The following is a 12,647-nucleotide window of genomic DNA, read 5'->3' as shown; positions in this document are numbered from 1 at the left end:
AGAACAACACCAAGACATTTAGTAATTCAAATGTCAAAAACAAAAAAAAAACACACACAAAAAAAAAAACAAAAAACAAAGAGAGATCGACTATTTAAAGCAATAAGGGAGGAAAAAACCTCAAGTATAAAGGAAACAGCATAAGAATCAAACCAAATCTTCCATTTGAAACAATCCAAGGCAAGAAAAGAGTGAATGACATATTCACACTACTGAAAGAAAAAAACTTTCAACCTAGAGTCCACTACCTAGTGAAACTCTCATTTACATGGGAGAGAGGGTTAAAAGCATTCTCAGCCAAAATGGCGCCGGAGCCATGGCACTAGAGGTAAGCCTTGCAAGCGCTAGCCTAGGACAAACCACAGTTAGATCCCCTGATGTCCCATGTGGTTCCTCCAAACCAGGAGCGATTTCTGAGCACATAGCCAGGAGTAACCCCTGAGCATCAACTGGTGTGGCCCCAAAACAAAACAAAACAAAAAAACATTCTCAGACAAAAAAGAACACCCAATATTTGTGCTAACCAAACCGACCCTAAATGAACTACTCAAAGACCAATTACACAGACCAAATTTCCAATTGTAACAACAACAACCCTACACAATATAATGGCACAACAGCCCTTTCTGTCAATTGTTTCCTTAAACATCAATGGATTAAACTCTCCCATCAAGAACGAATACAGCTGTTTAGATTGAGCAGGTGTCCAATCAACTGCTCTTTATAGATGTTTATAATAATGTTCTAATGATTTTATCCACAGAAACAGGTGCAGAATGTATTTAGAAGTCATGGACTCCCACCACAGTGCTCACTATAAGAAGTTTTAATGTCTTAATTTTACTGTATCTATAATAACTCCTTGAAATATTTGTCCACAGTGGTACTTGGAGATATAGGTTAATCAGTCCAGTTCCACATTGCAATGCTACACTATATTAGATTCAGAAGACAGGGCTCATTATGATAATGACATGACAAAAATTCTATTCATTCTGTACTTGATTATGCCTGCTAATATAATGTTTATGTCTACAGATAGCAATGGAATATGCAACTGCATGCCAGGAACTCCTGCTACAGAGCTCATTCATTGAATGTTATTGTAACCTGTTTTCAATTGTAGGTAGTTTACCATTATACCATAATGCGCATGATTTTAGATTGCTTTTAGGAAAGGAAACTGGATGCTCAAGACCCACTAGATAATATTTCATGGTATAGATTCCTCTTCTAGTACTCATTACCATATCACTTACTTTTCTAGACTTGAAAATTATGGTTGTTTTTAAGAATGCTCTATACAAATCTAACTCATGAAGCCTTTCTTTGGTAAAGTTTACCCTCATCAATCATGATTGGCCTAGAAAATGGAAAATCTTTACATTTGACTTGCCAGCTTTATGTTTTTTAAGATTTCTGTCCCATTTCACCCGGATCAGCTTTTCAACTGTAACCCATGGATTAATTTTCAGTGTCTTCTATGTGTGCACATGAGTGTATGTGTTGACCAATTCAATGTCTGTCTAATGTCCATATATACATAGTATATATATATATATATACTGTATTATACATAGTGTCTGTCTATGTTGTATACTGTTCATCCCCCTGTTATGTATAGCCCCTTCTTCCCCTTCATTTACCACCTTAAAAAATCTTTTCTAGGGCCCAGAGAGATAGCACAGCGGCGTTTGCCTTGCAAGCAGCCGATCCAGGACCAAAGGTGGTTGGTTCGAATCCCGGTGTCCCATATGGTCCCCCGTGCCTGCCAGGAGCTATTTCTGAGCAGACAGCCAGGAGTAACCCCTGAGCACCGCCAGGTGTGACCCAAAAACCAAAAAAAAAAAAAAAAAAAAACACAACAACTTTTCTAGCCCTTCACTCTCTCACCCCCATCTATTATTTCCCCCCCAGTTAGCCCTTTTTACCCTCAGTTCTTTTTTTTTTTTTTTTTTTTTTTTTGGTTTTTGGGCCACACCCGGCGATGCTCAGGGGTTACTCCTGGCTGTCTGCTCAGAAATAGCTCCTGGCAGGCACAGGGGACCATATGGGACACCGGGATTCGAACCAACCACCTTTGGTCCTGGATCGGCTGCTTGCAAGGCAAACGCCGCTGTGCTATCTCTCCGGGCCCTACCCTCAGTTCTTAACTCTTCCGGAAGCAAAACATTTCCCCCACCCCAGCCAGCTGTCAGCCAGCTCCCAAAATGAAAAGATAGATTCTCTGGCTTGCTTCGGCAGCACATAAACTAAAACTGGAACGATACAGAGAAGATTAGCATGCCCCTGTGCAAGGATGACATGCAATTTTGTGAAGCACTCTATATTTCGGGGGGCCAGAGAGATAGCACAACGATAGGGTGTTTGCCTTTCATGCAGCTGATTCAAACAGAAGGAGGTTTGAATCCCGGCATTCCATATGATTCCCCCTTGCCTGCCAGGAGCGATTTTTGAGCTCAGAGCCAGGAGTAACCCCTGAGCACCGTGGGATCTGACCCAAAAAACAAAACAAACAAAAAAGATAGATTCTCAGCCAAAGAAGTAGCTGTCACTACTATTGCTACTGATTTGCTCTCAGCAGCTCCTTTCCCCCACCACCCTTCTTTGTGGTTGCTGCTCACTATTAGATTCAGTTTCTGAGAAACTCCCAACTCAAGGACATTTCCTGATATGTGACTGCTGGGAGCCATTTTTTAGACTCCACAAGACCAAATTACAGGCTGAAGCTGTTCTCCAGATTTTCTCTCCCCACTCCAGACAATTTCAAAAGACTTAAAGGGGACATGTATATCTCCTTTGAATATGTATTTCCTTAACAGGTTTAACTCTTACTGTCTATCTTACGTAGCGGCAATTTTGGGGGATCTATTTAGTAGGAATTTCTAGTAGATAAGTTTCTTTAGTGTTCTGAGTTCATGTTAGAACTAGGTTATCAGGATTGTTTAGCTTGTTATTTTTACCCCCATATATACCAGTAGTACCATGTGGTATTGTTCCTTTTTGCATAGGCACATTAAAATGGGGGACATTGTATGCGTAGAAACAAGTTCTTATCTAATAGGGATAAGAGCACAAAAATTTTATATTGCAGTGGGACCTTAAACCCTGAACACTTGTCTTAGTGAGTTGGCTTAGGTTTCAGAAGGTCGGACATTGACCATTCACCCCTGAACCTTAGATCCCATCTATGGAAATAGCACAGTTTTTTACACCAGCTCCAGAAATTGGACTTCTACCAGGGAAGTCCCTACAGCTGCCCTAGCATCAACTTTCTCCAGAGTGGGTTCATATGGCACCCTGATGACTTGGTAACAGCAACAACCTGCTTTCAGGGCAGGGTTTTCTGAATTACCACCTAATAGTGAGAAGGATCCAGAAGATGCTCTGTGTCACCCTGACTTTGACATAGAATCTATACAGAAACCAGGATCTCTAACTACAGAAACCTGACAACAACAACTGTGATTGTGAAGAACTTTTACTGGGATCATAAAGAAGGACTTTGGGGTTAGACAACTTACATTCCTGGAGCCTGTAGTTGATCTTATGCCAGGATAACTTCATGGGTACCGTCTTCCTGATTCTAGGCCAAAGGTTTTTCCTTTCTATTTTCCCCATATTTTGCTGTGCTTATGCAAACAAACAACTGCCACACATATACTTTTTAAATTGTGTATTTTTTATCTCTTGTCTTAAAAAAAGAAGAACTTACTAAACCTTCTGCTATTGTATTAATGACTTTATTGGAGATACAATAATTTTCACAAATATACTTGCTATTGAAGTTTTTCTTCTTTTCCATTTTATTTTTTTATTTTTTCTTTCTATTTTCTTTTTAAATAACTTTGCTTTCCCTTTTCTTGAGACAATTGTATTATGATTATATATGTCAACTATGTGATGCATTTTCTTTCTTTCTTTTTTTTTTTTTTTTTTTTTTTTTGGTTTTTGGGCCACACCCGGCAGTGCTCAGGGGTTACTCCTGGCTGTCTGCTCAGAAATCGCTCCTGGCAGGCACGGGGGACCATATGGGACACCGGGATTCGAACCAACCACCTTTGGTCCTGGACAGGCTGCTTGCAAGGCAAACACCGCTGTGCTATCTTTCCAGGCTCGTGATGCATTTTCTTTAAATAAAAATATTTCAAAAAAGGGGCCAGAGGAGCCGGAGTGATAGCACAGCAGTATGATGTTTGCCTTGCATTTGGCCAATCTAGGACGAACCTTGATTTGATCCCCCCGCATTCCATATGGTCCCCTGAGCCAGGAATGATTTCTGAGCGATTAGACAGGAGTAACCCCTGAGCGTCACAGGGTATGGTCCAAAAAGCAAAAAAAAGGGGGGGGGGCAGAGTGGTAGTACAGTGGCAGGGCATTTGCCTTGCATGCAACTGACCCAACACAGGTGTGGGTTTAATCCCCAGCATCCCATATGATCCCCCAAACAGGAGCACTGCTGGGTATGACTGAGAGAGAGAGAGAGAGAGAGAGAGAGAGAGAGAGAGAGAGAGAGAGAGAGAGAGAGAGAGAGAGAGAGAGAGAGAAAGAATCTGGGGGATTCTGTTGTTACTTGCCTCTCCCACCCACCCTCATGCTGCATCTAGCAGCCGAAAATGATACTCAAGGGATCCTGAGGTTGGTTCCATAAAGGCACTAGTTTTGCAAGCACTCATGCTTGCAGGTTTGTCGCCAATGCTGGAGCTGTCTGGGATTCTTGGCACTACCCTGAAGTGTGTGGTCTTGGGCACACAGGAAAAACAATGAGCAAGTGACACCCCGTGAACATCATCACTGAAAATGTGCGAGTATTATGAGCAGGAGTGAGAGTCCCTATGAGCACTGTTGCCAGGTGAGCAAATGTGGACATTTCTTGGTCACGGAAATACAGGGAGCAGAAGGGGTGTGTGTGAAAGATTCGATTAGGTCACTCTGTGGAACCACATCCTTTGTTGACTCCCAAGGATTTTCAAACAAAGACCAAAGTCCGAGCAGAGCCGAGGAGCCATGCTGGGCTCACCCCTACTGCTCCCCAGCTCACCTCCCACCGTGCCTCCTTGTTCATGCTGCAGCCCTATTCTGGCTTTACTTGGCTTCCTGGAATGTGCCTCACCCTTTCCTGCCATCAGCCCTGTGTGCAGTTCCCTCTTGCCCTCACCTTTTAGAGGCTGAGTCCATGCAACAAAGAGCACCGCAAGGGACTCTTCTTGACATGCCTGTTTCAAGTCTGATGTTCTTGCCCTTATTGCACACACACAGTTCCACAACACTCACACGCATTTACTCATGTTTTCTCACACACAGCCTTACAACACTCACTCATTCACATTCTCTCACACACAATCACACATTCATACACTCAGACATTCTCTCACACGCATTATTCACCCAATCACTCACACACACACACACACACACACATATTCATACACATTCACTCACACAAACATACTCATAAACTCTCGCACAATCACTCCTATACTTACACTTTCACACACTTACACTCACCAGAGATAGAACATGAGGCTTCTTAAAAAGGGACTTGTTGCCTCAAGCTCCTGAGACATTTTTCCTTTTTCTTTTTGTTTTGTTTTATTTTGTTTTTGGGTCACATCCAGTGATGCTCAGGGCTTTCTCCTGGTTCTGCTCTGGGGGTCTCTCCTGGCTGGACTGGGGAACCATATGGGGTGCTGGGGATCCAACCCAGTTGGCCATCTTCAAGGCAAGCTCCTAGCCCTCTGTGTATCTCTCCCGCCTCTCCCTAGTAAGTAGGTCAAGAGGCTAAAGATCAGGTTGAGGCCAGGAAAAGTACCCCCAGCTCACACCCTGGGGGCTCCAGTCTGGCTGTCTGGGCTCTCCACTCAGGGCTCCTCCCGCATCTTCCCTGCTTGGGTTCCCACTTGGGAACGGCTGAGGCTAATAGTGCCCTGAACTTGCTGTGGGAATTGAGTGAGGTTAATGTGTTAAACCCCTGGCAAGGAGCCCGGCACATAGTTAGTGCTGAAGAAATAACGCTCCTTATTATCTTCCTCCCCCGCGGCTCCCGAGTCCTTAAGACGGGAGTGATCTCCCTCAAAGAGGGAAACTGAGGTCAGGAAGGGCTAGGAGGAGTGAGGCCATCTAGAGTCGGGGGTCCCAGATCCCAGCCCAGAGCGCCAGCCCCTGCCGCCCCCATCCCTGCAGGTCCGGGGCTAGGCCTGGGCGGGCCGCCCGCGGTGTCCCCACCGTTCGGCCACACCCCCTCCGTCCGCGCTGCTCTGCAGCTGCTGCGGGCAGCGGCGGCAGGGCTGTCCCGGGCTGGGTGGTCCGGCTGAGCAACCCTGTGGGCCAGCACCTGCAGGCCAGGAGCTCAAGGTGAGGGCTGAACGCTTTGGAGAGGATGGTGGGAAGTAGCTGGACAGGGAGGGCATACCGGGCAGGGGGTGCTCGCGTTGTTGCTGGCTGGGACCCTGGGTGAATGAGTGTATTGGACCGACAGGTGCTCAGAGTATAAAGGGTTCCATGTTTGTTATGAGATTGTGTCTCTCTATGCGTTCTGTATATGGTCAGAAATTATGAGGTGATATGGTCAGAAATTGTGAGGTGCACTAGCTTTTCCTGGAAGATCGTCTCTACCCAGGTGACTGCCAGGCAGGTAAGCCAGTTTCTACCTGTGCTCTGGTCTGCAAGCACTGTAGGAACAGTCTTTGAACCTGGGTTTTGCGTGTGACACCCTATATGACACCTTGCATGTGACATGGCCTGGCATGTGTGGGTCCGGACAGGAGGAATGGATGTAGGAGGCTCTCGCTCCTGCTAGTTAGTGCTCTTCTTAAAGCACCGGGTGACTAGCTGTTCCTCATCAGCACCCCAGAAGGTTTCAGAGAGTGAAAGCTCACCCCAAATTTGAAAGAAGGAAATGCCACTAGTTCCAAATATGCACATGCTCTCACACCAATACACTCTATTCATTCTCTCTCTTACACACACACACACACACACACACACACACACACACACACACACACACACACGCCTGGGCACATTTGTAATTCTTCTTTGAAAGCTCTGGCTTTGAATCTTTAGCATGTCAGCATTTCTGGGGTTTTTGCATTCTCTGGAACATTTTTGTGTTGGTTTTCTGTTGCAAGTCAGCCCCTGAAGAAGTTGACTGATGAAGGGATGGAGGATAAGGTCTTTCCCCTCCAGCTCGGAGCACGCGTCTGCCACCCTGTCTAGCCGATGGTTCTGAGGTGAAACAGCGGGTAAACAGCTCACAGACAGTCAGGCTTGTGGAAATATTAGCTTTATTTGGTGGACAAGACTGAAGACCAAAGACTCAGCATAAGTTGCAGCCAAAAGCCTCTCGCCTTCCACAGACCCTTGTTTTTATCCCCCAGAATCAGGTACCACCCAATGGTGGGATCAGATACCACCCAATGGTGGAAGCAGAATCAGGTACCACCCTAGGGTGGGGGCAGAATGCCAGGTCACACCCTAGGGTAGGGCACAATCACCGAGCAGGGTAGGGTCAGTAACATAATAATCCCCTAAAATATTTACATACACAACAGTTTTCATGTGGCTTTGGTCTGCTTGTGACTTACCAACCTGCGTGGGAACTCAGGATCAGCTTGTGATGATGTACCCTCTGCTTGCCCCCCAAACTAGAAGGGAGCTTTGAAACCCTCAGGGCATGTGGCCCAGGGGGTCATGAAGCTATGCTATATGCTTCCTGGCTGTGTGGTGGGATGATGAACTAGACTGTAAGAGGAAACAGGGGTCCCAATGATAGGGGGGTATCCTGCGCAGCAAAGATTTTGATGGACCCTGGTGGGGACTGTCTGAATTGTTTCTGGGGCAGGAGCAGGGAGTCCTGAATCTCTATGAGGCTGTCCTCTCTCCCTGACTGAGCTGGAACAGGCCAGGATCTCCACAGCAGGAGGTCCTGCTGCTATATCTGAACTGGTAGTAGGCTGCATTTCCAGGCTATGTTCCCACCCCAGCTCTACTTTCCTCATTTCTTCCTTCATCAATGTGGCTCTCGATTTGCTTCATGGATGCTTGGGGAAGTAGACTGAATTCCTCAAGAATCTAGCCTCTGGCACCTGAATACCCTTCCCAGATGCTGAGCAAATGCAGATAATAGGAATAGAGCCCCTGACCTTACATGTTGGGTCTCTGTCCTGCTGCCCTAGGAGCCCCCAGTCCAGGAACTCCCACAAGCTGTGCAGATGGGCATTTGAGAGTGTCCCCGTTAAGTCTGCCAGAGGTCTGTGGCCCCCTCTCTCCCCTGACTGATTTGGTTACTTCTGTACTGATTGGCAATGAGTGTCTCACTCCTGGGAAGATGCAACCAGAGGGGCTGAGACTCTGGCAAGGTGCGTGGGAAAGAGGCAGGGATGGAGTGGGGGTGGGGGAGGATACGGGGCTTGGAGTGAGGCCTGGTATCCTAAAAAATGCCAGAGAAATAGCAAGATGTCAGCCAATGTCTGTGTGTGTGTGTGTGTGTGTGTGTGTGTGTGTGTGTGTGTGTGTGTGTGTGTGTGTGTGTGTGTGATATGTCTCTGTGTCTGGGGACTGGCAGGACCAAGGGTGCCTTCTGCCTGGAATGAGGAAAGTCAAGAAGAGCAGGATCAGGATCAGGGATGTCTGGTTCCCAGGCCAAGGCAGCCCTGGGAGCTGAAGGGAGGTGGCAAGGTCAGAGCTAGAGCAGGGGCTGCTGAAGTCCAGGCTGCTGTGGACCAGGAGACCCCCTCAGGCATGACTTTGCTTTGGATAAAGAAGAAATGTTTGCACTGGCTGAGCAAGAGCCCACGTTTATGATGATGTCATGGGTCAGTTTCAGAAGGGGCCAGAGGCCTTGGAGGAAGAGGGGACATAAAAGGCAGTGTTGGGAGCTGTGGAAACATAGTTAGGGAGGGCACCTAAATATATCTCTCATGGTGGCAGGGTGTGTGATGGGCTGGCAGGAGGCTTGCATGGGGCCGGGCAAAATGCTGTTCCTTTAGTGTTTAGGCCCATTGCTCAGCTCCCTCTGAGGCCTCAACGCTATTTCAGAAGGGGTGAAGATTATACAGCCCTGCCAAGCACCTGGCTAGGTGACAGGAACACTCTCTGGGGAGCAAAGTGACAGCATCAATTCTGATCTGATTTCTTTATAGCCCCAACTCTAATTATTTATAGTTTTACGGTCCTACTTCAAAGAGACTCAGCTCAAATATTCTAAAAGTCTAGAGTCCAAAACTTCTACTTTCTTTCTTTCTTTTTGAGGGACCACACCTGGCAACACTCAGAGGTTACTCCTGGCTCTACACTCAGGAATTACTACTGGCAGGCTCAGAGAACCATATGGAATGCCAGGGATTGAACCTGGATTGGCAGCTTGCAAGGCAAGCATCCTAACCACTGTACCATTGCTCTGGACCAACTTCCACTTCCTTGGGTCTGGCTATAACTTTTCCCGATCCAGCTATTTCAGAATCTGAATTGGGACTCTGGCAGTCAGACAATGCTAGAGGTCCCTGGGGGACAATTATAAGATAAATCCCAGGAAAGGGCCCAGCCCACCATTCATGACTATTGCAACTGATCCTCTGGGGGGGGGCCAGCAGAAATCCTGAGACAACAGTCATATCCTCACTGCAGGGATGATTGTGAACCTAGAAACCCTCCTCACCAAGCAGTGAAGATGATCAGAGTAAAGAGGGTGACCAGGAGAGTGAGAGGTTCCTACATGGCTTGTCATCACTCCTCTCAGGATGAAGAAATTTTAGAATCCCTGGATTCCATGTGTGTGTCTATGTGTATGTCTATGTATCAATGTATATGACTATGTTTGTGACTCTGTGTGTGTGTGTGTGCCAAAGGCAAACCCTGTTCAGTCTGAGACTCTCCAACACCTTCAGTTGTGTAAAGTGATGGGTGGCCTGAGCGTGCTCTCCAAAGAGCAATATGGGGTGCAGCTTTCTCAGAGGCGAAGCCAGGAGGAGAACCTGGACTGAGCTGACAGTGGCTATGTGGGTGGGGTTCTAAGGCCAGCTGGCCTGGGTACAGTAAGCACCACCTCACACAGACTTGGGGGTCAACTGTGACATGCTTAATTCTTGCATGAGAACGAGGGGTCCTTTCCAGAGACTAGAGAGTGTGAAGAGGATCACAGGCAACAAAGGCCTGAAAGGCCCCAAGATACAGGATTGCAGCCTTGTGCTCTCTCTATCCCCTCAACACACACCCCCAGTGAGAAGCCTACACCCAGGGCTGAGCCAAGTTAATCCTCTAACCTTCCTCCTCTTATGTAACTGCTTTTGTTCCTGAGAGATATCAAGAGCCAGCAGCAGCCAGGAACCCCACAAATCTTCCGGCATCTGGGCTGGTCTGGCGTTGAGTCCAGGATTGCCAAGCCTGGGAAACCAAGGCCATGGCTGTGACGGTGGGGGAGGGGCATCTGTGGGTTCCCAGGGGTGGGCACCCCTGGCAGAGATGCAAGTAAAAGAGCAAGAAGCATGTGCTCCAGACACTTGCCCCAACTCAGCTCTCAGGGAAGTGAGCTGTGTCTTCCCGGACAGGATCTCAGGGGCTAAAGCTCACCCTCATGGATAGGCATGGATCCCATAGTCAAAAAGCTCTGTCCTCTCCCAGGGGGATAGAGGCTTCACAGTTTCATCAGAACTATGTCTTGGATGGGAGTGACAAACTTTCCCAGCCTGGCCTCCCAGGCTCTCCCTCCTGGTACTCCCCCATCACTTTTTCACTTTGAAGCCATTGGAGGCCAGTGAGGCTCTTCCTGCCAGTTGCCACCCCCTGTGGGCTGGGAGCAGAGGGGGCTTTGTTCTGATGAACTGGTTCGGTGAAATTTCCAGTTATTTCCAGTTCAGAGGCTGCTCTGAGGGAGACCTCAGGGCCTGCATTTCCCAATCCAGCAAATGACCCACATCATCTGTGATGCTAAAGTCTGCAAACTGCCATCTTACCAGCATCTTCATCATTCCCACAACAGCCCCACCATATAGTACGTACCTTCATGGTCTTCTTTTGACCTATGAGGGAATCCACATCCAGAAAGGGAGGAGATTTGCCTGAAGTCACACAGCAAGTTAAGGCAGAGTTGACCAAGCCCCTCGTCTCCTGAAGGTTGGGCTGAGGAGAAACAGTTCCAGCCTACTGGGACTTAGAGAAAGAACAATTGGCCTCTCAGAGGTAGCCTAATGGAGGAGCCCCTTGAAGACCCCTTTCCTGGGAGCTGACTAGGGACATGGAGAGCCCCATGACAATTTGGTAATATTCTACCGCAAGGTCCAGTCTTTTATTTATTTATTTATTTATTTATTTATTTATTTATTTATTTATTTATTTATTTATTTTTGGTTTGGAGGTCACACCCAGCCACACTCAGGGGTTACTCCTGGCTCTATGCTCAGAAATCACTCCTGGCAGGCTCAGGGGACATAAGGGATGCTGGGATTCGAACCACCAACCTTCTGCATGAAAGGCAAACACCTTATCTCCATGCTTTTTCTCTGGCCCCAGGTCCAGTCTTTTGTTCTCATCCTAATGAATGTGCCAGAGGACAGAGACAAAGACATTCATGTCTGGCTGTATGATACAGGCCTAGAGCCCTCTCAGTGGTTGGTGGAAATGCTCAGACTCTGAGTCTGAGAAGCTGCACAGGAGGTGTGCCAGATTCGCCCTACTGGCCTTGAGCTGTGGCCTGAAGAGCCTCAAGAGCTGAGCACAGAGTTGGGGCTCCTCAGGCTGGGAGGGGTAGTGCGTCAAGAGAGGACCCAGAAAACCTGAAGCCTTGGAAGCCCTTATGTCTATACTGTGGCTTGGTTGCTGGTTTTTGGGCCACACTCAGTGATACTCAGAAATTACTCCTGACCAGGCTCATCTAAGGTGCCGGGCATAGAATCCTGGTCAGTTATATACAAGGCAAGTGCCCTACCCACTGTACTATCTCTCCAGGCCTCTCACTACCACTCTTTACACCACTAGTTATTGCTGCACTAACAAGTCTTGCTGATAGAACATAGGCACTACAAGTACAAGCACTTGGCTTCATCTCTCTAGTGCTGTGGAAGTTTCATGTGCCAGCACAGAGCCAGTGTCCAGTGTCCTGTTGTAGAAGAGGAAAAGGAGGAAAGCTGAGCTTCTGGGTAGATAACCCAGACCACTACTGTTGGCCAGAGCTGCCCTAGCTCAAGGGAAGACTGGAGGAAAGAAGGGAAGGGAGTCAAGGCTCAGCTCTTCCCCCTAAATCACCCTCAATCTGCACAATCTCCCTCAGTTCCTGGGGTGGGGGAGTATTTGGCCTGGAAGAATGACAGCCACTGACTCCAAAGGTGTCATCAAAGTTTTTGTTTGATTGGTTGGTTCTGCTTTGTTTGTTTTGGAGCACCACCCAGTGGTGGTCAGGTGTTCCTTCTGTCTTTACTTTGGGAATCACTCCTGACAGGTTCAGGGGACTATGTGGGATACCAGGTATCAAAACGGGCATGTGCAAGGCAATGCTCTACCCACTGTACTATCTCTCCACCTGGTTTTTCATTTGGTCTTGTTTTGGGGCCACTCCTGGGGATGCTCAGGGTTTACTCCTGGTTTCACTCAAGAATCACTCCTGGCTGTGCTTTGGGCACTTTGCAGGATGCTGAGGATCAAACAAGGGTCAG

At 47.5% G+C, this 12,647-nt stretch overlaps 1 protein-coding gene and 1 non-coding gene across 2 annotated transcripts in view; both read left to right on the top strand.

The window, feature by feature from the left end:
* The window catches only part of PLEKHB1 (pleckstrin homology domain containing B1), a 414,220-nt gene that overhangs the window by 40,030 nt on the left and 361,543 nt on the right, over positions 1-12,647 (top strand). The window lies entirely within an intron of this gene.
* Positions 2,233-2,334, top strand: LOC126019904 (U6 spliceosomal RNA). The gene has a single exon (XR_007499514.1). It is a non-coding gene; the product is annotated as a U6 spliceosomal RNA (small nuclear RNA).

Source organism: Suncus etruscus, chromosome 9, assembly GCF_024139225.1.
Source record: "Suncus etruscus isolate mSunEtr1 chromosome 9, mSunEtr1.pri.cur, whole genome shotgun sequence".
Classification (NCBI taxonomy): domain Eukaryota; kingdom Metazoa; phylum Chordata; class Mammalia; order Eulipotyphla; family Soricidae; genus Suncus; species Suncus etruscus.
Note: the sequence above shows the minus strand (reverse complement) of the source record. Positions and strands in the feature narration are given on the sequence as shown.